This window comes from Hydra vulgaris, chromosome 03, assembly GCF_038396675.1.
Source record: "Hydra vulgaris chromosome 03, alternate assembly HydraT2T_AEP".
Lineage (NCBI taxonomy): Eukaryota > Metazoa > Cnidaria > Hydrozoa > Anthoathecata > Hydridae > Hydra > Hydra vulgaris.
Window position 1 is genome coordinate 68,307,501 of NC_088922.1, and position 24,755 is coordinate 68,332,255.

Genomic DNA, 24,755 nt, shown 5'->3' on the forward strand with positions numbered 1-24,755 from the left:
ACTTTAAACACCTATATTTAATGAACAATTCATTTATAAGACTTGAAATCTTGTACGAGTTTACTACAATACATGTATGGTATACTAGAGAAAAATTCAAAATTCTAAGAAAGTTTTAACTATAAATGCTTACCCTTAATGTTTCCAGTTAATAGTTTTTACGGAATTCTATGAATCTACACCATGATATAATAAACTTTTTTTTTTTTTTTTTTTTTTTTTTTTAAATTTTCCGTTTTTGTTACAATTAAATTCCGTAATATAATACAAGATACTCTTATTCTTTCAAAAATAATCCAGTTATAAATATAAAAAAAAAATCAAAGACAAAATAATAAGAGATAGTTATACAAAAATATATAAAAACACGGGAAACCTGCAGAAGACCATTAAGCCTTATCATCAAGAACCGTTGTACTAGTTATGTTTTTACAATATTAAATTCCTATAATATTGTTAAAAGCAAAACTTAATTAACTAAGGTAAATAGTGTTAACACCAAAAACATTCAATGTAAAAAGACAAAAACAAATAAAACAAACAGTCAAAGAAACAAAAACAAAAAAAAAACAAAAAAAAGGCAGTTTAAAAGAAATCATTAATAAGATTTCTATACTTTGAAATACTCTTTTTTATTAGTTTTTGAAAGCAATTTATATTGTTTACATCTTGTAAATTACTATATTTTGCTAAGATTTTATTCCAGATATGCGGAGCACGATACGTAATTTTAAATTGTTCTTGTTTAGTTTTGCACAATGGTTCAATTAAGCCTGTTGTGCGTAAAGTATACTTAATGTTAGGTTTTATTTCATAAGGATCAATAAAAATTGAGGGGCATTGTTGAAATTTACTTTTGTACACGAGACATAAAATTTCATAAACGTTTATCTCGTATAACGTAAAGATGTTCATAATTTCGAACAGTGGTTTTGCATGTTCGTTTTTTTTTTTTAAATTTATTATTCTTAAGGCATGTTTTTGTTTTCGATAGAGTGCTTCAAGCTTGCTTTTAGATGTACTACACCACGCAATATTCGCGTAATTCAAGTAACTTTGTATAAAACTGAAATAGATTTGTTTTAGATGATGCTTATTAAGTAAATCCCGTGACTGATATAGAACGCCAATACTTTTGGATATTTTGATTCCAATATAGGCAATATGTTTATTCCAGGTAATATTTTCGTCAATGAGAACACCAAGAAATTTTGTGACTCTTTCGCGACTAACTTCTGTGTTTTCAATAACTAGTTTTGGAAAAGAAATAGGAATTTTTTTTTTTTTTTAAAGGGTGGAATAATGAGATCTTTGATTTACTTGAATTAATAGAAAGTTTATTTGCATTGAACCATAGTGAAATTTTATCTAACTCGTTGTTCATTTATACAAAGAGTTGAGGTATATATTTTCCTGAAATAAAAAAGTTACTGTCGTCAGCAAACATTATTGTTGATATATTTGTCGCTCTCCAGAGATCATTCACGTATATTAGGAAAAGTAGAGGCCCAAGAATAGATCCTTGGGGCACTCCTCAAGAAATTAAAGATGAATTTGTTAGTTTTTTATTTCCGTTATATATGGACTGTGTACGTTTACTCAGGTAATCTGCTATCCACCTGCAGGGTACGCCTCTTATGCCGTACATCATAAGCTTTTTTATCATTATTTTATGATCCACTGTGTCAAAGGCCTTGGAGAGGTCAATAAACACGCCTAAAGTAAATTCTCCGTTTGCAAAAGAGTTTTTTATTTCATTAATTAAGTGAAGTATTGCATGTTCAGTTGAAGTGCTTTTCTGGAATCCAAACTGTTTTGAATAGAATAAGTCATTATTTTTAAAAAATGCATATAACCTATTGATCATAATTCGCTCAAAAATCTTAGAAAAAATGGAAAGTATAGATATTGGTCTATAGTTTCCAATATCCGTTTTATCGCCTGATTTATATATAGGTTTAACTTTTGCTGATTATCTTGTTATCGATTATTTATTTCCTTCCAAAAGAGCTGTAATTAACAACTAATACTTTTTTAAAGTTACTTTATGTATTTTTAGCTTGAAAATGAACAAAGTCTTTTAAAATGAATATATAAACAAGTGCGCGATTACCTCGTAAAGTGCTCGATTACCCCACGCTACGGTACTGTTTTGGCAAAACAATCATGACGTTCAATTAAAACACGCATGATGATAATTAAAACAACCATGATTTCCTGTTAAAACATTTAGTGCATGTGCATATTAGATATTCGTTAAAACATGCAGCGAAATTCTGTTTGCTAAAATACGCGAAAATTTGTTTTGAGATTGGTTGTTGATCAAAGAAAAATTCAACCTGAAATTTCATTGTCGCAAAAAACTTAACCTGAATCTTCATGCCGCGAAATTCCGTTTCCAAAAACATGCGAGATCTTGTTGTAAATCTAGTCGTTGATCAAGGAGAAACTCAATCTGAAGCTTCATCGTTAACAGTAGTTAATCGAAACACAATACAATCAATTTTAAGAAGGTACAATCGAACGAATTCTGCACTTCCTGGTTCTTGAGGTGGCGCTCGTCACGTAATTTATAATGAAGAGATTAGAAGAAGAATTGAAGAGTTTATAAACGATAATACAATGGCAACTATAATCAAATTAAATATGCTTTAAGTATAAATGTATCGATTACAACTGTCTGGTAATGGGTGACCAATCTTGGATTTACATATAAAATTACTCGACCAATATATGAAAGAAGAAACGGCAGTGATGTAAATAATCTTCTAATTAAATATATTAGGTGGTATACTTCAGTCTCGCCTATTCATCGCTATTGAAATATAGTTTTTATTGATGAAAGTCCAATTAATTTACACATGTTTCGCAGTCATTCATGGGGAAGAAGAGGAGTAACGCCAAACCCGATCATTCACCCTAGGCAGTGTAACGATTCAATGATATTGGCCGTCAATGGTTTAAATATTGTTTACTGCGAAGCTGTCAGTCAACACAATTTTTTTTCAAGAATATATTGATGAAGTTGTACGAGTTTTGGGGACAGAGGGAGAATTTACTCTGGTGATGGATAATGTCAGAATCCATCGTAATGTTGAGATGAGGGCTCAGAACATTCAAATAAAATATTTGCCACCATATTAAAAATTCTTGAATCCGTGTGAAGAGATTTTTTTTATCTTAAGAATAACGTGCAAAGAAATACGGCCCTAGCTTGAAGAAATGAACTAATTACAAAAATGCGTTAGGCATGCTTATCTGTTCCTAATGTTAACTTATCAAACTATTACACACACTGCGAAAGTTTTTTCGAAGCGTATCTTTGGTCAGATAACATAGGGTTCGTCCATAAAGTATGTACGCCCAATGGGTAGAGGTCTTCAAAAAGCGTGCGAAACCGTATGGGGGAGGGGAGAGTTCAATTTAAAAGTATATACTTCGATTTTCTAATTTATCACAACTAACCAGCTAATCAATCGAAAATTTACAATTCAGACTAAAGATCTTAGTTTTCCAACATAAAAAAATGTATGGTATAGAGAGAGAGGGTATAGTTTTCCTTTATGCACACACATGCACGGGCGCAAATTTCCCCCCTAATAAAAAAAAAAAAGAAGAGAGGGACTGTAAATTTTGCATGGTCATAACTTTTGTAATTTCAATATTTTTCAACCAAATTTTAAAATCTGTCGATAAATTTAAATTTAATTTTAGATATTAAAGTTGAATTTTTTTCTTCGTTAGTGCCCTCGCGTTTGGGCAGGGAGGGGATGGGGGCAAGCGTTTCAAAGCTTTTTGTTCCTAGGCCTCCGCCATACCAAATTTTTGCAAGACCTCCTAATTTGGCACAGGTATAAACATACTTAAGTTTGGAGTTTGCACAATATGTGTAAATGTCCTATCTGGAACATCAAAGAATTCTTCGGGCGCCCACGCGCACATGCCACCCCTTATATGCTGACCCTGAGTAAGGCGTATTTCAGGCAACCTATTTTTTGAGTCGGCAAAAAATAGGCTTTAGCAGTGCCTTGGCTAATGGGTCAGAGTCCCCCCAAAAAAAAGTTTCATTAGGGCCTCAAAATCTTCCAAATTTTACCGCATGTTTTGCTAAAATAAAAAGCTCTTTAAATTAGCAAAAGAGCTCAAAATTTGCTGCTTCCCCCTCAAATTAAGAGGTATGGGTAGCCTACCCCCGGCACTGGGTTTTAGGTTTTGTTTTCAATATTAATAATCTCGCGTAAGACTCGTTTTTTACGGACTTACTAAAACAGGTGCCTGAAAAAACGTCCGCCTCAAGTATAGTTTATTTTTATTTGATTCGTTATTGAAACAAAAAAAAGTAACAGGGGAATACCAGGAAGACAAGTATCTAAGGTATCTCCTCCACCTTTTTTTTTTTCAATAAACTTTTTTATTGCAAAAAAAGTTAGGGGGGTGTATTTGAAAAACGTTCGTACTTTTTACGGGAGGTGGGGACTTAAAAGTACGCATACAGGGGTAAAGGGGAGGTGTCAAATTTCAAATTTCACGTACTTTATGGACGAACCCATACCTCGACAGTTATTGGAAAATAAACATTTTAAATAAAATAAAATGTTAAATAATTTTAAAAAATTGAATAAAAAAATAAAAGTATACATTAAAATAAAACCTTTTTTTTGAATAACATAGAATGTTAAGATTGCGCAAGCGTTAAATGTTTTAACTGAAAATCACGATTGTTTTAATCAATTGTCACGATGTTATAAATGAATGGCATGGTTTGTTTTAAATGGTTGCAAAAACCGGTAAAGACGTTGCAATTTACTTTTACATGTACTTTCCCAGGCAATATTTGCATAGTTTATATAGATATGAATAAATGAGTAGTATATTTATTTTAATTATTTTTATTTAAATAATTTCTGGCCTTATAGAAGATTGAAATACTTTTTGCAATTTTTATTGATATATGATCAATATGAGTTTTCCATGTCATATTTTCGACAAGATAAATACCTAGAAGTTTTAAAACGGAATTTTTACTTTATCAATATAAAGTTTTGCTAAATCATTAAACAAAAAAGTTTTTTTTGTTGAAAAGGATCCACTTTGTTTTGGCAATTTTTAAGGTTAATTTATTGCATTTAAACCAGGTAGAAATTTTTATAAGTTCTTTATTTATATTTAAAAAAAGTTTGTTAATGTCTTTGTTTGATAAAAATAAATTGGTATCGTCTACAAACATGATGCTCATAAGGTTTTAGGCCCTATTTAGATCGTTGATGTATACTAAAAAGAGAAGTAAACCAAGGATAGAACCCTGTGGAACACCACATTTTATTTCAGTTAAAACTTTATTTTGAAGATCAATAGGAAGCCATTCTTCTCCGCGGTAGACGAACTGTTTTCTATTTGACAAGTAGCTTTTATACCATTTCATCAATTTGCCAGTTATTTCGTAGAACTCAAGTTATTTAAGTAAGATATCATGATTGACTGTATCGAAAGCCTTTGATAAACCGACAAAAACAGCAAGTGTATATTATGATTTAGCAAAAGAATTTGAGGCTTCGCGTCGAAACAGAATTATGGCTTGTTCTATTGAACTATATTTTTAAAAGCCAAATTGATTTTTATATAGTAAACTATTTAATATTAGGTAATTGTATGTGTTTTCGAAGAGGATTTTTCTAATGTTTTTGAATACGTAGGAAGGATAAAAATAAGGCAATAATTATAGACCTTTGATTTTTTTCCGTCTTTATAAGTCGGATGAAGGGTGGAATGCAAGAAGCAAACTTGAGTCAAGTTCGACTTGAACTTTACATTGTAACCAATAGCGGCAGACTATTTTTTGAGGGGAAAACCCATACTCTGCCGTTATTGGTTACAATGTAAAGTTCAAGTCGAACTTGACTCAAGTTCGCTTCTTGCATTCCACCCTAACTTTTGCAATTTTAATTAGATCAGGGAAAATCCCTTGTTGTATAAATGTTCTGAAAACTTCAAATAGAATATCTTTCAAGCTTTCATAGCAATCTATAATTATGTTTCCATTTATTCAATCCGCACCGATTGCTATGTTTTTATATAGAAGTTTGAAGGCTCTTTCAAAATCTTAAATTGATAAATCTAGGAATTAGTCATAGGGAGAAAGTAAATTATTTGAAGTTGTCAAAAATTCATTAAAGGAAATATTTGTTAAAAGAATCCTACTCTTTCGCTATTTCATTTGGCTTACATACACGTACATTGTTTATTCTAATCATTTTCAGAAGGAAATTTGATCAGGTTTTCCGTTCCCCTATTATTTCTTTCAATATTTTCCATATTTGTTTTGAGTCATATTTATATTTACTAATTAGATTAGAGTAATAATTTTTTTCAGGTTTTAACGAATTTTTTAAAATAGAGTTTTGTAGTTTTTATATATGCAAAAATTAGCATGAGATTTTGTTTTTAATTATTTTTTATACAGTTTTTGTTTAATTTTTGAAGACCCTTGTTAAACCAAGAGCTATTTTATTCTAAATGATTATGTAATAATTAGGTCTCAGCAAGACTATATTAGTGTTAAAAATTTTTTTTAACATTAATAAATCTTAAAACATTTATTTATAAGATTTTGTAAAGGTAATTCATGTTTTTATATAGTTAAAATATGAAAAGTATAGATATTTATTCAAAAATATATTTACATCAATATTTTTGAATAAATATCAATATTTTTATAAATTTTGAGCGGGGCATATAGGGAAACTTAAGAAATAAATGCTTGTTGCGGATAAACTAAACATAGCTATCTTATAAATTTCCTAAAAATTATTGATATAAGAAAATGAAAAAACAAAAGAATGAAAAAATCTAAAAATAAGCAACGACAACTAAAGTAACGGACTTCTAGACTTGCAAAATTTTTACATTTTGCAAGTAAGTGGGGCAAATCAGAACAGTTAAAAAGCAGCATCTTTTTGTTAATTGTACAGCTTTAAAAATATTAAAAAATAAAGACTATCTAATATTTAAACATGTTTAGACATTGAACTTTCAAAAAAGTAACATACCCATATTAACTACACGTCCATACACGTCCATACACGTCCATACACGTCCATACACGCCCATACACGCCCATACACCACAAAAAGAAACAACAAATAAAATAGTTTTTTTTTGTGTTTTATTGCAAAATACCTCCACTCTACCCTAACCCATATTTTTATATATTCGTAAAACTACTAAACTCAAAGTTTAACGAAAAATATTATTGATCACATAAATCACACAAAAAGTATCCTAAAACTATTTGGAAACATTTTTGATGAGCTGACTCATTAGCAATATGCATATGTAGAACAAATTAAAATATGCCATATGTATCAGCTGTCTTTCTAATTCTAAGTTTCTTTTTACTCACAGTTAAAACTGCATTTCGTCCTATTTTGGATGATTGGTTTTTCTTATAGAAGTTCGTTGTAGGGGAAAGGCGCCTATGATGGCATAGCGCCTATGATGGCATACCGGTCATATTTCCATTAAAATTGGTTTTGGTAAAAAAATGATTAGACCTACATGACTATACTGACTTTACATTAGTTTTAGTGAAAAAACGTCCCTTGTGCACAAGTATTGTTTTTATAATCAACAAAAATCGATTTTGGGATGTGCTGTTGTAGTTTTATTTCCTTCATATATTTAAGATTTTACTATTAACTATGCAGAAATGAAATTTTCATGCATTTTATATTCAAGTTTTGTGCATTTAGTGGAATTGTTACTTTAATTTTATCTTTTGAACAAAGCAGACACAGCTTGTTTTAATGAAAATGATGACTTTTACCCTTTTTTTTTTTTTTTTTTTTTTTTTTTTTTTAAATATTTTGCCGTTTAAAAATATTACAATAACCAATTATATTTTACAATTTTTACATTAGTAACGACAGGACTTCTAGAAGATCATGTGGATCTTGATGGCATACTGACGAGTTGGGGGTGTTGAAATATTGACGAGTTGGGAAAACCTTTTTTTTATAAGAAAAACTTATTTTTAAGTAAAGTTAAAAGAAAGCGATGCTCCAAAATTCTTTTTTGGTCCAAAAAATACGTAAAACGCAATATATCCTATGCGCATGCGCAAAATTTTACAATGCTGGTGTGTAGCATGATATGGTAAATTAGGATGGTTTCGAGTAATTTCTGGCTTTTCTGAGGGAAGACTCTAAGGTTAAATGAAATCATTAAGTTACCCTCGATCCTAACTAGCCCCATCCTCGCCAATGCCATCATAGGAGCAGTGGTTGCCTATGATGGCATACTTGTGCTTTTTTTTACAATAAGAATAACTTATAAAAAAAATAAAACTGATGAAAACTCCCAGGGTAATTATTGTTCTAGATGTAACAATTATTTAGATTATACCCAATATACGCAAGCGATCGGACGTGTTTTATCTTCTTGCAAATAAATAGAAAAAATTTATAAAAAATAAATAAATAAATTTAAAAATGGATCTTACAATGGAAAATATAGAACAATTAATTAACTTACTTTTGGAAAAACAAAAAATCACAATAGTTGAAGAAAGTCATAAGCTATTAAAAGAATTAGAAAAAAGTTTTACTGCAATTACGATTGCTAATTTAAAAATTATTACCGAAAGATTTAATAAACTTGAAACAGACGTTATAAACAGTTCAACAAAAATTGTTATTATAACAAAAGCTTTGAAGCTATCTAATAAAAAGATATCGTCCTTAGAAAACGAGTTAAATGATATTAAAAAATTTATTCATGTAAACGATGAAATAGTCGCATCAAAATTTGAAAAAGTAAAAGAGCAAACAAAGAAAGTAAGTAGTCAGATGAAAGATACAAGCGCTGTAAATAAAATAAACAACAAGTTAAGGGAAATAGAAGATCGATCGAGAAGAAATAACCTAAGGGTAACTGGAATAAAAGAAAGTGAACACGAAAGCTGAGAAGAAAGTGAGTTAAAAGTTTTAAAACTATTTGAGGAGACGCTTGAAATCAAAAATGTTAAAATTGAAAGAGCACATAGAACCGGACCAAGAGATGCTAAAAAAAATATAACGATTATTTTAAAACTCCTAAATTATAAAGATAAGATTGATATAATGAAGAGATCTGTAAGACTTAAAGGAATGAACATTTATATCAACGAGGATTTCTGTTACGAAACTGTTCAAATACGAAAAGATTTAAGAGATAAAATGTTAAGAGAAAGAAAACAAGGAAAGTACGCGTTTATCTCCTACGACAAACTTATCATTCGTGAATGGGCAGAAAAGAAAATTGACGCAAAAAATCGCCAAGTATAAATTAATTTTTTATTTTTTTATACTTAATATTTTATGGGATATTTTTAAATTTTTTATTCTTCAAATTATTAACTTGATATTTTTAAATGAATGTAACATTTACATTTATCTTAAGCATAAATTCTTACCGAAATTCTTTTATTTCTATATTTAAAAACTAAAAAATGGACTCAAAACATGCAAATAATTTTGAGTTTAATTCTTTTGACTTTTTTCAAACAATAAACAATGAAACTGATTCAATTTATTTTAGTAAAGCAGGTGCTTCGTTAAACAATTGTTTTTATTTTTACAACAATGAATTAAAAGAATTTCTTGAGCGAGATCGCTTAAATGTGATACATTTTAACATAAGGAGTTTAAAAAAGAATTTTGAAAATTTTAAGAATAATATTGAGGAAACTTTAAATATTTTTAACGTTATATGCCTAACAGAAACTTGGTGTAGTTCTGACGAGGCTATATCTAACTCGAATCTTCACCTGCCAGGTTTTAATCCTGTTTTTTTAGCACGTAAAACAAAAAACGAGGCGATGGAGTACTTTTTTATGTAAGTGGAGGAATGCGGTTTATTAATAGGCCTGACATGAGTATTTCTGATGCCGATAAAGAGGTTTTAACAATTGAAATTTTAGCCAAAAAAACTAAAAATATACTTTTAAGTTGCTGTTATCGCCCACCATCTGGTGAAATAAATAGTTTCAAGTCCTTTTTAATTACTGATATTATAACAAAATGTACAATAGAAAAGAAATTAAATTACATTGTTGGTGACATAAATTTAGACGCATTAAAATATCACGTAAATTCCAAAATTAATAGTTTTTATAATGATTTATTTGAAAACGGTGCAATTCCGCATATTAATAAACCAACAAGAGTAACTTTAAAGTCAGTATCTTTAATAGATAATATTATGACAACAGACACTTTTAATGAATCTCTTAAAAAAGGGTTAATTAAAAATGATGTTTCAGATCATTTTCCTATCTTCTTTTCAATAAATACTGATATTGAACAATTACAAATAAAAAAACAAGTTATCCTAAAACGCTGTTTCAGTGAAGTAAATATTGCATCATTTAATGAACAACTATCATTACTACATTGGAAACATAAATTTTTCGTCGGAAGCAAATGTGGTTTATAACTCATTCTTTAGAACATTCTATGAAGTTTATGATGCAAACTTTCCACAATACAAAGTTAACTTAAACAAAAAAAGCTTAAAGTCACCATCGATTACTAAAGAACTCAGGAAATCTTCCAAAATTAAACAAAAATTGTATATAAAGTATTTAAAGTCAAAAACAGATAAAAATAAGGAAATTTATAAAAATTATGTAAAGCTTTTTGAAAGTCAAAAAAAAAAAATTAAAAAAAAAATACTATTCAAACTTATTAGAGAAGTTTAAGAATAATGCTAAACGCACATAGCAAATTTTAAATGAAATTACTGGCAATCAAAAAATTAAAACATGCAACTTACCAAAATTTATTAAAAACAATGATGATTTCTTATATAATCCTAAAAATATAGCAAATCAAATAAATAATTTTTTTGTAACAATTGGTCCAAACTTAGAAAAAAATATTCCAATTATAACTAACACAATTAATGATCTTAATCTTCCGATAATTTCTATACTTAATAACTTTAAACTTTCGATTAAAGAGTTTGAATGTGCTTACAAAATGCTAAAAATCAATAAATCGATAGGCCCAGATCAAATAAATGGTAACGTTATAATCAGTTCTTACGAGATCATAAAAACTATACTCTTTCAGGTCTTTAGTTGTTCAATTAAACAAGGTATATTTCCTGATCAACTAAAGATAGCCAAAGTTACACCAATATTTAAAGGGGGGGAATTATCAAATATAACTATTATCGTCCAATTTCTGTACTTTCTGGTTTTTCAAAGATTTATGAAAGGATCCTTTACAATAAAATTTATGATCATCTTTCTAAAAATAAAATACTAAGTACAACCCAGTATGGGTTTAAAAAACATAATTCCACTGAACACGCAGTGCTTCATCTGACTAGAAATATTGCAGATTCGTTTGAAAAATCACAATTTACTCTTGCAGTGTTCATAGATCTATCAAAAGCCTTCGATACGATAAATCATGAGATTCTTATTAAAAAACTAGAAAATTATGGAATCTGTGGTAATTTTCTAAAATTACTTAAGAGCTATTTAAGCAATCGTAAACAGTATGTGCAAATTGATGTATCCTCTACAATAAATTTACTAGATATAACATGTGGTGTACCCCAAGGGTCTATACTAGGACCACTTCTTTTTCTCATTTATATCAATGATCTTTATAATGCCTCAAATTTAAAAACAGTGATGTTTGCTGATGACACAAACTTTTTTTTGTCTAGCAATAATATCATAACACTATTTAATGACATGAACATAGAGCTAATTAAAATTTCAAAATGGTTTAAGTCTAATAAGTTATCAATTAACATAGAAAAAACTAAATAGACTCTATTTCATCCAAAATCCAAAAAACATCTTTTGCCAAATGATATGCCTCAAATATATATATAGATAATATTCAAATAAAACAATCAAAAGTTATACTTTTTCTTGGTGTTTTTATTGATGAAAACCTTACGTGGAAAAATCATATTGAAACCTTGCGCAACAAAGTTTCAAAAAATATTGGAGTACTATATAAAGCGAGAAGTTTTGTAAATAGACACGCATTAATTCAACTTTATTACTCACTTATTCATTGCCATCTAAATTATTCAAATATCGCACGAGGCAGTGCTAAAAAATGTCAATTAAATCCTCTTTATCGGCAACAGAAGCATCTAGCACGACTAATAAGTTTTAAAGATCGTTTTACTCATGCAAAACCACTTTTATTTAAAATGAGTATTCTTAATATATACCAACTAAATGTTTTTAACACTCTTTGCTTCATATTTAAATGTAAGATAAACTTAGCTCCAATACCTTTTCAAAATTTATACGCAATAAAGCCCAAAAACAAATATGATCTAAGAAATGACAATTTTATTTATCAACATTATTCGCATACAAATTTTGGAAGGTCTCTTATATCTTATCGCGGAGCTTATTTGTGGAACCAAATAGTTTTAAAAAATTTTGATTTTTCCCAAAGTTGGAATTTTTCTTCTTTCAAAAACAAACTGAAAAAAGTTATTTTCTCAATAGAAAATATTTTCGAGTTCTTCTGATCTCGTTTCTCTTTTATAAGTGCTTCTAAATGTAATTTAAAATATTTGTTTTTATTTTTTATTGTTTTTTTAATCGGTATTTTATTTGTATGACGGTTTTCATAAAAACGGTATTTACTAATTTCAAATATTTGATTTTATTTTTTTATTGTTTAGTTAAACGGTGTTTTATAATTGAGGTTATTTTATTTGTATGAAGGTTATCTTAAACGGTATTTACTTTTTATTTTATATTTTTTTGAAATAATTGGTTTATAATTTTTGTATTGTTAAACGGTTCTCGGTGACAGGATCTTATGATCCTCTTCGAGTTTCCGTGTTCTTTATATATTATGTACCAACGACATTTTTACCAGAGAATATTGTTAAATGAACAAAAAAAAAACAAAAAAAAACAACAAAAAAAAACAACAAAAAAACAAGGAATGTATCCATATCAAAACTTTTATTATTGGTCTTCAGGATACTGAATAATGAAGCTTCAAAGTTAAGTATGCCATCATAGGCGCCTTTCCTCTATACATTACACTATTTGTAATCGAAGTTACAAAAATAACAATTTCTTTGAATTTACTACTAATATTGCTTTTCTATATAAGGAAAATGAAATTTAAAATTAAAATAAAAAATCATGAAACTGTAAACAAAAAAATGGTAGTAATTTCCGCCCGCTCTACCCTATGAAGTAGTAAAACAAAGAAAAAAGGATTCAAGCAATTAGTTGCATCCTTTTCCTCTTCAGAACTATTATTTGCATTACGCCAAGATATATTGTGCCAAAACGGTAAAGAAAAAGAAGCTAAAGCTGTTTTACAATGATCAGAATATATGAGTTTTGGTTTGAAAAATAATCTTAAACCAAAACTTTTATATTATTATATACACAAAAAGGTTAAAGCTTTAGGTTCTTTTTTATAGAGATTATTAAGAAGTATCGTGAAATATAAAACAGAGCCCTGGAACTGCATAAAAATACCTAAAATTAGTAATTGGGTGTGTTTAATTTTTTAAATCCATAAAATAATTTTCAATCAGACTGACAAAATATTATTCGTCTAGTTTTTAACGTTTTAGAAAACTTAAGCTTGCAACTATACAAAATGAACCGTTTCCAGGCATTTTAGGTGTCACTATCAAACAAGTAAAAAATCCATAGTATATAGATTTTTTTCTTGGTTCATAGTGACACCTGAAATGCCTCATTGAGTATTTTTATACTGTAACTATACAACTGCAAAAATACTCGATGTGGAGTAATCCGATAAAATTAATACTTTTGTTCAGTTAAAATTCATTATGGTTAATAAAATATGTGTTTACTAAGCAATTTAGTTATTCAAAGCAACCGAAAATTAAAACTAATGTTACTATTGAAAGTGCAATCCTCATATTATTAAAAAGTGAAAAAATGGTCTTTAAATTTTTTCTTTATAACAAGTTTGTCCGTAAAAGTGAATTCTGGCCTAGCGCCTGTAACACACATATCCTTTCTAATATTTAATAGTTAAGATATAGTAATTTATTATGTATATTGTTTTCCTTTTTGTAAATCAGAACTCCTCCACCTCATTTATTTTTTTGTCTCTCTAAAAAAATCTAAAAAACGAAGATGGTAAATGAAATTATTATGCTCAAAAATGCTTTAAAATAATTTTAAAGGTTTGAAATAGCATAATCAATGGGTCAGGGTAAAAGCATCAGTTTTTGCCATGTCTAATAACATCTGTCCAAAAACATCTGTAAATATAATGAGGTATAATAACATCTGTCCATCAACATCTGACATTTCATTGATGTCTAATAAAATCTGTCCAACAACATCTGAAATTTCATTGATGTCTAATAAAATATGTCCAACAACATCTGAAATTTCCTTGATGTCTAATAAAATCTGTCTAACAACATCTGAAATTTCATTGGTGTCTAATAATATCTGTGCAAAAATTAAATGAACATTGCAGATGCAGTTACATCTTTTAAATTATCAAAGTGTAATAACATCTGTGCAACTACATCTGTGGGTTCTACAGATGAAGTTACAATGGTCTTTGACAAAAGTGTACAGATGATCTTGAACTACTCCAAATACGAAATGCGAAAAGCAAAAAAACACAGACCTAGAAAATTTTTGTATGCTAATACGCATGCGTTTAAAATGGAAACTTTATTTTGAATTACCGCGCCATGTTTTTTTATTTTGAAATTAGTTTTGCTGAGATTTTAACAGTTCAACATAGTTCGTCTTTTACAAGTTTTTGAATTATTCTTCAAATCAAAATAAGTAAAGACAGTTCTTTTCGAAATTTCGAAGATTTATTGGGTATTTTTTTTATATAGTTATAAACAAACATCTCTTTATTTTAATTTTAAATCAAGAAAATTTAGTCAAATTTCTAAATTTCTAAATTTTATTCTAAATTTTAGTCTAAATTTTCTAAATTTTAGATGTGGATATATATATCCATATGTACCAGTGCTGGTACATATGTACCACTACTGTTACATATATCCACATCTAAATTTTATTGATTTAAGAATAAAATAAAGAGATGTTTGTTTATAACTATATAATTTAGATGTTTTTTTATAACCTTAAAATTTAAATGTGGATATATATCCACATCTAAATTTTATCTGCAGTCTATTCAAATATAATGACTACATAGATTTACTGAATAAGACATACTCATTAATAATCACTTAGATTGCAGTCTGCTCATGTGAACATATGCTATATGTGATCATTAACATTATCATTGAACATTATATGTGATCACATTTAAATTATATTATAATAGTTTTTATAACGAACAGCATTGCTTTAATCGTTTCTCAGTGATGGAATATGAAAAGAAAATAATGAAAGATTATTTTATGTTTTATACAATTAAGTAACTGTTGCTTTGGCTATTTCTAAATAGATGCACACCCAAACACTGCTGCAGCTTCAAACCAGGCTTCAAATTTAGGTATTAGGCACATTTTATCTACATATACAGATGCAAAAAAAATTAAAGAACATGAAATTTTGAACTCAGTGCATTATTGTAGCTTAGAAGAAAAAAAGTTATGGAAAAAAACACTAAAGGTTTGAATTGCTTTTAAAGTTTCATTTATTACTGAATTTACTTTTTTTATTTGATTATAAGATAAATAATTGTTTATAATCATCAAACAATAACTTTTATTTAAACAGTTAGCATATTGCCTTACTAGTTAAAAAGTAATGTCATGTATATGTTAATAGTAGAGCTAAATAGAGCAAGTTTTCAGTTGCACTGATTTATACTAAAAATTAAAGCATACACAATTATGGTTGCAGTTTTATATTTCAATTTGGATTATTTTAATGAAATAAATCAAAAGGTATATTTTGAGAATAAAAATTATCTCTAATCAGGAATACCCTTCATTGAATACTTATCCAGTATTTTTGAATGTCAGCAAGAAATATTAACAGGTATATTGTCCGGACCACATGCTGTAGAAGTGTCTAAGCAGGAAATCACTTTAGATACATAAGCTGAAGTGATAAGAATGTAAAACAATGGATCAACTTGTTTGTCGGCTGGTAGTACGTGACTAGTCAAATCAAAAGACAAGATTGATGAAAAGTTCTTAGCAAACAATTCAGTTTTGTCTTTAGGCAATGTAACAAAATCTGAACCATGCAAGAGAGGTGGAATAACAGATTTGCCCTTATTGTTGACTCTTGATTCTACTAATCACATTCTACCTGATATAACTAATACCTTATATAGCTCTAATACCCTGCATTAGATAGATGTGGAGAGGCTATGGCCATCGCTCTTGATATTTTTAAAGCCTTTGATAAAGTTTGGCATTCTGGTCTTCTACATAAGCTTTTGTCTTACAGTGTATCAGGCAAATAACTCAATACTTTTCAGCTAATCGTTATCGCTATAATCTAGATTTTCCTATATTTATGAATAGTTATGTACTCGATGAGTCATCAACTCTTCGTCTTCTAGGTTTAACTCTTACTTTTGATCTTTCTTGGAAACCATATATCAAATTGATTGCAAAATTAGCATCTGCTAAGGTTGCTTCTCTTTATTGTGCTCGCCACTTTCTTACTCCTGATTCTATTCTTTATCTCTATAAATCTCTAATCCGTCCTTGTATGGAATATTGTTGCGATATCTGGGGCGGATCTTTCAACGATGCTCTTTCCATTTTGGACAAGGTTCAAAAACGCATTGTAAACATAGTTGGACCTGCTCTTGCAGCCAACCTTCGGCCATTGTCACATCGTCGTGATGTTGCTTTACTTACTCTCTTCTACAAATACTACAATGGGCGCTGCTCTAAAGAGCTAGCGTCTCTTGTGCCATCTACTAAAATTTATTCTTATGTTACTCGTCATTCAATTAAGTCTCATCCTTTCACTGTGGCTGTTCCTAAGTGCTAAAAAAATTCTTATTCATCTAGTTTTTTTCCTCGAGTATCAATTCTTTGGAATTCAATCCCTTCCTCGTGTTTTTCTGATTCATATAATTTGTAGTTTTTTAAATCGTTATCTTGCTATTCATCTTTTTCCTTCCAGTAACTTCCAACTTTAATAGTTGCTTGCAGCCTTGTTGGAAGTAAATATGTTTTTAAAAAAAACCCGCCTCCGCTTGCATGGTTCAGACTTTGTGACCTCATCTAAGACAAAGCTGAATTGTTTGTTAAGAACTTTTTAACAATCTCATCTCTTGATTCCACTAATCACATTCTACCTGATATAGCCGAAGGGCAGTTTGATCCATTGCAATCACCCCAGCTTCTGTATCTAAAGTGATTTCCTGCTTAAACTCTTCTACAGTTTGTGGTATGGACAACATACCTATTTTAGTCTTGCAGAAGTGTTCTCCGGAGCTATCGTCTATACTTTCAAAACTATTCAACAAATGCTTATCAGAAACTTGTTTTCCTGCCTGCTGTGAAGCATCGTTTGTTGTACCTATTTTCAAAAATTCTGGAGAACGATATGATTTGTCTAACTACCATCCCATTAGTCTTCTTACTATCAAAAGCTAGGTTTTTAGGTCTTTAATTAACAAACACTTAATCTCTCAAATTGAATCTAATAACTTTCTGATATGAATTTTGATCTTCTCGTTCTACTGCTGATTTGTTAACAGTAATAACCAATAGGTTTTATCGTGCATTAAATGATGTAGGAAGGTTAGGGCTATCACTCTCGACATTTCTAAAGCCTGTGATAAGGTTTTGCATGCTGGTCTTTTCCATAAGCTCTTGTTTGACCGTTTATCAGGTAATGTTTTTAAGATTATTGAAGCTTTCCTTACCAATCATAGTATCAAAGTTGTCCTCGACGGACAGCACTCTTCTTTATTTCCTGTAACTTCAGGGTTTCCTCAAGGTTCTATCATTTTGGCCCTATACTTTTTCTAATTTACATTATTGATCCCCTGAACTTCTCACATCTAATCTGGCATTATTTGCTGATGCTACTACCATTTGTTTATATCTTGATAAGAAGCCAACACTCTCTGATTGCTTAGAGGGGGAATTTGACCTTCACTCAGCGGCTGGTATTATTTAACTCAGATAAAGTTCAATATTTTTCAGCTAATTGTTATTGCACTAATCTAGATCTTTCTATATTTATGAACGGTAATGCAATTGATGAGTCATCTACCCTTAGTCTTCTAGGATTAACTCTTACTTATGATCTTTCTTGGAAACCATATATGAAATCCATTGGAAAGTTAGCATAAAAAGCATTTTTTTTTAGGCGAATTTAAGAGTGTTAACACGTTGACTAAGTGTTAACACGTTGGGCAAGCGGTTTTGCTTGGGGATGAAGAAAGTCTTTAAAAAAATTATTAATTATAATATAAATTCTCAATAAATTAGTTTTGTGTTTGTTTTGGGCTTTTTGGAAACAAGGGCTGTTTACGTTTGAAACAAAAACAAACCTTGATGAAAAATTAATCTTGAAAAAAAATGTAAAAATTAATTTAACAGGTTTTTTATGACCTATCGATACTTTGAGTAGGTTGTATTTATATATTTGCAATTGAAAGCATTTTTCTAAAAGGAATAAATCGATTTTATCTGTTTTCGAATGTTTACCAAATTTAGTCGGATATAGTATTAGGGGAAATCCATCTTAAATATTAGCAGAAACCCTGTTATGAGTAGTTATAGATTGTTTAAGACAGCCGTGGCTCACTAGTTAGAGCATTGAACTCGTAACCCAAGTGTTGCGGGTTAGATCCCCGCTTGTAATGGGTATAAGTAAATAACCGTTATCGGTTATTTACTTATACCCATTACAACTGGTTTTTTGGTCTCCCATGAAAAATAAATGTATTTTGGTTTCCTTAAACATGCATCTTCCAATATTTGAAATAAATTCCATGTGCTCAGGTAACAAAAAGCCTAAAAAAGTACTAAAAGGTGCTTTATTTTGCGAAAATTTTAATGAAAAAATACCCTAACAACGGTATAGGTATGCTTAGCAACCACTAATTCGCAGTCTTAATAGCTATCTATGTAATTAAAATTTTTGTATTTAAGACATTTTTTGATCGCAACAGTACCAACGTACTTGACAATAACTACACTGTTAGCTTTTTTAACGTAACATAGTATTTAACAAAAGGTCTAAATTTACTATGAGGGTTAGAGTTAGGGTTCAGGCGCGATATTTTTGTTAATAACTACTTGCTACAAACCATGTTTTACTTGAATTAATAAATTTGATTCATTGAAATTTTTTTCATTGCATTTACTGTGGTGAAAAAATTTACATTAGATAAAGTAAAATTTCGTATTAAAAACTGTTTAATTTTAATAGATAATCATGAAAGTTCAAAAGATAAACAAAAAATAAACCTTTTAAACGTCGAAACTACTAATGGAATATTTTTATAACTAATATCCAATCTTTGACACAAATAATCATTTACAAGCTTTAAATGTATAAATAACATAACTCTTATTATTGCTTCTTGTAAAAAATTATATTAAGTCTAAAAAATTATATATTAAGTGTAAAAAGTTATAGTCGTATTATAATAATACGACTTTTAAAAACAATATATGCAGAATTACATATATGACTACAATATATGTAGAATTACATATATTACATAGATATATTAATTATTATATCTATGTCATAGATATATTAGCTAATATATCTATGCAATGGAGATATGTAATGGAGCTATGTAATGGAGTATGTAATGTACATAAACAAGTCAGTGGTTAAATATGATATTTTATTTTTTTTAGTTCTGTTTATTATGTCATTTGTCACATTTTGTTTATCAAATAAGAGATATTTATCAAGCTTGGTCATTCTTTTAAAATTCCTTTTTTCAAACTAAAACGAATATTCTTGAAAAACATATTTTGAAATTAAATTAAAGTAAAAAAATTATTTTGCACATTTTATACGAAATACCAACAAAGTCATTGTCGCTTTTCTTTCTCGCGAAAATATATTTTTTAAAGACATCTCAGCCCACATTCAAAATTAAGCTTAAGTCGTTGATCTTTTTTTTCGACTTAGTAAAATAATAGTATATTTTTATTTAAAAAATAAATTATCTTCTTGAATAAACATAAAATATAATTTTATTGGTACTGGTTCAATAATATTGCTTTATAAATCTTAGTTTTGCTTTTTAAATCTCAAAGATATCGCTGTTAAAATAGTGTCTGTTTACGTTTTTACTTCTATTTCACAGTTCCAAATTTTATATCGGAACTGTGAAAAGGTCTATTAAGTGTTTTCTAGATTCTACTGAAATCAACTCTACCGATATTTCCATGCAGGCAGGAGTACAAGTTTTTTTTTTGATTCTTTTATCTCAGATTATTTGATTTTTTTAGTAATGCCAATCTGATCACCTTGAGATATTCGATCATGGACACACCCGATCTTTAATTTTTACAGTTTTCGTAGTTTTATTTTTCCAACTTTTCTTGATTAAAAATACTCTTTTTTCACTGAGCATTTCTCTTGAGCATTTGAAAATACCTAGAACTAGATTCCACATCTAATCTACTCAAATCTATTTTCCATCCCATTGCTATTGAAGCTAAAATACAATCTACATCGCACTATATTACTATAATACATATTACGTTTTCTTTTGATACTAAACAAAGTTTGGCTTAAAGTAGTTTTGGTTACCTTTTAATAACTAATTTGGTTAGGTTTTTATAGCTAATAGGTTGGCTTTTTTCAAATCTGTAAACTCAAAGGAATTGCTCCAACCAACAATGCCTGTCTTGTCAAACTCCATATTTTAAAATGCACTGCCTTCGTTATCTGGCATAAGGTCTATTAGTTTAACAATATAGAAGTATTTCTTTAAGTAAATGTAAAATGCACTTTAAGTGTGTATTTATTTTAAGATTGTGGAGGTATTTACCTAAGTAATTTGTAACAAATGAAACAAAACAGCACAAGTATTCATTGCTTAAAGAAACACCACCTAGGGTAATATTACGCCATATTTTGAAAACTAAAAAGTATACCTGTTTTTAATTTATTTTATAAATCAAGGGGCTCTTTATCTTTTATTTATAGCATATAATCAAAGAGTTTTTAAATGAGACCCTAAAAAAAAGTTGTTAGTCGACATGCCGCTGTCAAAAATTCTAACACCTTCATGGGTGCAAACAGGGATAGGGCTTGTTGACAACGCAGATACTTTAGAGATATTTTAGAGACTTTTGTCATTGTATCATTTATAAAATACAGATGAAAAAAATAAAATAGATTTAAACTTTTGAATCCCGTTGAACTCTTATATATGGATTATACCGTGTTTTATTTATTATATCTCAATAATAATTTATCTAGGCATTTAACGGTTAATATATTCTAAACAATGTATTACAACCAAATTTTGACAAAAACTGCCTGCTAATATATAAGATGGATTTCTCTAAAATTCTATCGCACTCAAGTTACTAAAGTTTAGCTTCAGATTAAATCGACTTTTTTTAACTCTTTTAGAAAAAGGCTTTCAATTACAAATGTATAAGTATTTGCTAATATAAACTACATGCAAACATACTATAAACTACATTTACATGTATCGATACGTCATAAAAAAAATATCTTGAAGTTATTTTTACATTATGTTTAGGCATGTGAGTTTGGTACATTTTCTCTGATTTATCTCTAATTTCTATATAATTTAACCCAAATTTACCTGATGTTATTGCACAAATCTGAATTCCTAGACCCAGCAGACGACAACTGTATTACATACGATACAGTTTGTTTACGTTTCAAACGTTTATAAGCCTAGTTTCAAACAAGCAAAACAAACAAAAAACTAATTTATTGGCTGTATCAATAGAAATTATTGATTATAGATTTGTCCCCTTTTTTTTTATTTTGGTAATGTTTTCTTTTACCCCGGGCAAAGCCAGGGAGATCTTTGCCACCGTTCGATTTCCAAAACTGATAGGCCCGCCTAGCTTCGGACCGGAGTGGCTGCGGCGCCACACCATAAAATCATTCCAAGACAATTCTAAAATAAAGAAAGTATGACATCATTCTATGCTATTAGATCTATCAGCGTCAGACCTTATCAAAGTTGTTAATGTTAAAGCATCAAATATAGTGGATTTATTTTGCAAAAATTAAAATTTTAAATGAAAATAGAGGATAGCAGATGATCCATCATAAAAAGTCTACACTACAACCTTTTCTAAATTTAACAGGTTTTGAAAATTTATCTATTTTTTAGATAAAGAGTCAATACTTTCAGGAAAATAATAATTTCAGAAAGAATGAATGAATAAAAAAATAATTTGAAGTTGAACTACTGATTCAATTTATTAAGTGAAAAAAAGATTGTCAATCTGAAAAAAAAGGAGGGTTTAAGAGGAGAATTTCAAATTTTTATAGGATAATAAAGGACTATAAAGGAGATTTTTGAAAAAAGAGGACTTTAGAGGAGCTGTGGCCAGCCTGATACAGTACTTTGATTTATAGTCAGAACATTAAATTCCATGTGACTTCAACACAAAAAACTGATAGGTTTACCTTTGCCGACTTCAGTAAGTTGTTGAATTGTTTGATAGGAGGAGGAGGACGGGCATGGTTCTTTGTCACCTGAATAATTCAGGTAAAAATAAATTAAGCTCTGACCTTATCTATAATTGCCCCTAAACTGTTAAAGTCAATCAAAATTGTATTATACTTACCTTGAACGTCTTTATTATCTTTTCGATTAACTATAACAATCAAAGAAAAAGTAAGTAATATTACATATTTTTTACAAAAGTACATTAATTATAATTTAATGTCTTTGAGCAATTTAGCAAATTTTAATAGATACACAACCTAAACTCAATTGGTAAACTTCTACATAATACAATACCCAAGAGGGAGGCTTGTTTCTCTAAAAAAAAGTAATCTGCCATTTTTTTCAACAGTGACTCGTAATCATCTGGATGAGACATGATCATTGAAAATGGTAAGATAGTATTGCCGCTGTTTTGAATATAACTGTTTTTGTAAAGTTTGGAAATTGATGATTCAATTTGACTTTTTGGGCTTTTGTTTTTTAATTCCTCAGATACTTGAATTCTTATGATTGCATTAGAAATTATGTTATCAGAGTGTCGGTTTGATGTGGAATTAGACATATTTTTAATAAAATTAAATTGTCTTTCTTCTTTCTCAGTATTGGCCGCACGCCCTGAAATAACTCTCAACTGGTCTGGAGTGTGTATAAATAGGCAGTGAAAATATTTTCCATAGAATTTCCTTTTAGTCAAAATAATAAGATTTGAACCAATGTTTTCTTTCAATAAGATTATATGTTCAAATGTCTTTAAATGAAAACTAAGAATTAGTTCATTTGTTTGTTCAGATTTAGGTTTATAAATGTACTTCTGGATTTGACACATAGTTAGAAATATTTGAGTCAAAGTATTATTTGGATGGTGTTGTTAGCAATATACTGTTGTCTTTATAATTGCAGCTCGATAATCTGCAGCTTGTCTAGATTCTTTTCCGTCAAATGCTGCTTTAATTACTTTTTCTAGTTGTTTACACTCTGGCTTTGAAAAATGAGAAGGTAGCTCAATAAATAAGTTTTTAATATGGTTAAATATGTCGTGGAGAGGTTCCATTAGTAACTCATAATTTTGTTAACCATGATCTTTGAATAATGATTCAGGTTCATAGAAACTTAAGCTTGGTACTCTTTGTATACCATGCATTTCATTAACAAGTTTTTGATTTAAGACAGATTTTTTCATATCCATTTTAAAATTTATATTTCTTTGGACTAGTTCATTAATAACTTCATTCTTTCCTAAGTTTGCTTATAGTTTGGTTATATATTTTTGGCTTTTATCTCTTGAGTGCTGTGAATATAGGACTTTCTGTTGTCTCTGATATAGATTTTCAGATTGACAATTGCTTGCAAAGAAAAATTTGAGTTGTGTTCTACATTTATGCCACACAACCAACACAAATAGTGCCCTCCTTTCTGCTGTCCAGTCTCAAACTGAGTAGCTGGCCCATCTCCCTTAAAAAATCACATTTCATCTATAGTTTCTATATTATTTATAAGTGTAGGAGTTTTTAGAGAAATAACGTCATTCATTCTGGTCGTTGAATACATCAGTAAATCATCCGTTAAAGGTGATCTGGCCAACAGATACTATATAGGAGATTGTGTGTGTGTGTGTGTGTGTGTGTGTGTGTGTGTGTGTGTGTGTGTGTGTGTGTGTGTGTGTGTGTGTACAAAGAAATCAACTGTACAAAGAAAAATCTCATTAAAATATTTGTGGGAAAAAATAAATTAATAAAATTAAAATTTCAGTTTTTATCAATTTATCAGTAAAATAATTAGCAGTATATATATCAAAATAGTATAACTATTTGACTTTTATTTCTATAAATTTTATTGATATTTATAAAACTTTAATAAAACTATTATTTTAAAGTAGTATTTGTATATGAACTATACCTTTTTAATTTGGTTCTCAGTTTTTATCTTTTTGTGTTTAGCTTCATGGTAGGACTCCATACTTGATGAAAGTCTTAACTTGTTTCTTGTTCGGAGTGAAAGATTTGTACCATAAACTCTAAGGTTTAAAATAAGTGAAATATAAATATCACATAGATATTCATAAATCATCAAAATTTAAAAATGTATGAAACATACATTGGTTTTGTTTAATTAATC

General features: G+C 28.9%; 1 long non-coding RNA gene across 1 annotated transcript; it reads right to left on the reverse strand.

The window, feature by feature from the left end:
• Positions 1–21,447: 21,447 nt before the first annotated feature.
• Positions 21,448–22,967, reverse strand: LOC136077817 (uncharacterized). Its single transcript, XR_010637306.1, has 4 exons — positions 22,898–22,967; positions 22,759–22,788; positions 22,598–22,666; positions 21,448–22,079 (listed from the first exon to the last, which is right to left on the reverse strand). It is a non-coding gene; the product is annotated as an uncharacterized LOC136077817 (long non-coding RNA).
• Between the last annotated feature and the right edge of the window lie 1,788 nt (positions 22,968–24,755).